General features: G+C 41.7%; 1 pseudogene; it reads left to right on the forward strand.

The window, feature by feature from the left end:
- Positions 1 to 235: 235 nt before the first annotated feature.
- LOC696082 (zinc finger FYVE domain-containing protein 9 pseudogene) lies at positions 236 to 1123 on the forward strand (annotated as a pseudogene).
- The last annotated feature ends 566 nt before the right edge of the window (positions 1124 to 1689 follow it).

Here is a 1689-nt window from a genome sequence, read left to right on the forward strand (position 1 = left end):
AGAAATGGCAAACTCCTAGGGCTAAAGTGTTTCCTATCCATCTGATGTTGAGACTTGGAGCTGAATATCTATTTTATCCATGCCCACTATTCAGTGTCAGATCTCAGAAGCCATTATTTGGAGAGATGGGGCATATCATCATGAATCTTCTTGCAGAGTTCAGAAATTATCAGTATACCTTGTCAGTTCAAGGTTGGTGGTTGATATGGAAGTTTAGAAAACCGGCATAAAAATTCCCAGCAACAGATAAAATGAGATGATGAAAGCCATGAACAAGTCCAATGAGCATGTCCTGGCAGGAGGTGCCTGCTTCAATGAAAAGGCAGATTCTTATCTTGTGTATGTGCAGAATGATGATGGAAATGATCAGACCCAGGCTATCAGTATTCACAATCAGCCCAGAAAAGTGACTGGTGCCAGTTTCTTTGTGTTCAGTGGCACTCTGAAATCCTCTTCTGGATACCTTGCCAAGTCCAGTATTATGGAAGATGGCGTTATGGTCCAGATCACTGCAGAGAACATGGATTCCTTGAGGCAGGCACTGCGAGAGATGAAGGACTTCAGCATCACCTGTGGGAAGGCGGACGCAGAGGATCCCCAGGAACACATTCACATCCAATGGGTGGATGATGACAAGAACGTTAGCAAGGGTGTCGTAAGTCCTATAGATGGGAAGTCCATGGAGACTATAACACATGTGAAGATATTCCATGGATCAGAATGTAAAGCAAATGGTAAAGTCATCAGATGGACAGAGGTGTTTTTCCTAGAAAATGATGACCAGCACAATTGCCTCAGTGATCCTGCAGATCACAGTAGATTGACTGAGCATGTTACCAAGGCTTTTTGCCTTGCTCTCTGTCCTCACCTGAAGCTTCTGAAGGAAGATGGAATGACCAAACTGGGACTACGTGTGACACTTGATTCAGATCAGGTTGGCTATCAAGCAGGGAGAAATGGCCAGCACCTTCCCTCGCAGTACATGAATGATCTGGACAGCGCCTTGGTGCCAGTGATCCATGGAGGGGCCTGCCAGCTCAGTGAGGGCTCTGTCGTCATGGAACTCATTGTTACTTTTAAAAGTTGCCACAGCCATCTCAACCATCAGCAACTAGCATCCTGATCAGTCAGCTGCAGTCAACATTGAGGCAACACCCTCCACCAGCAAAAAGATTATAACTCCCTGGAAGATACTGGTTTTTCTTTGCCTGGCTTATTTCACTTAGCATAATATACTTCAATTTCATCCATGTTATCACAAATGACAGGATTTCCTTATTTTGTAAGGCTTTGTGTGTGTGTGTGTGTGTGTGTGTGTGTGTGTATAAAATCTCACATTTTCTCAATCTATTCATCTGTTGACAGACATTGAGGTTAATTCCATACCTTGGCTATTGTAGATAATGCTGAAATAAGTCTAAAAGTGCAGATATCCCATCAACATACTGGTTTCATTTCCTTTAGATATATGCCAAGTAGTGGAATTGCTGAATCATATTGTAGTTCTATTTTTAATTTTTTGAGAAGCCTTCATACTATTTTCCATAATGGCTCTACTAATTTACATTCCCATCAAAGTGTTCAAGGGTTCCCTTTTCTCTATATTCTCACCAATACTTATCTTTTATATTTTTAATAGAAGCCATTCTAACAGGTGTGAAGTGATATATCACTGTGGTTTTAATTTAC

This window comes from Macaca mulatta, chromosome X (genome assembly GCF_049350105.2).
Source record: "Macaca mulatta isolate MMU2019108-1 chromosome X, T2T-MMU8v2.0, whole genome shotgun sequence".
Taxonomy (NCBI): domain Eukaryota; kingdom Metazoa; phylum Chordata; class Mammalia; order Primates; family Cercopithecidae; genus Macaca; species Macaca mulatta.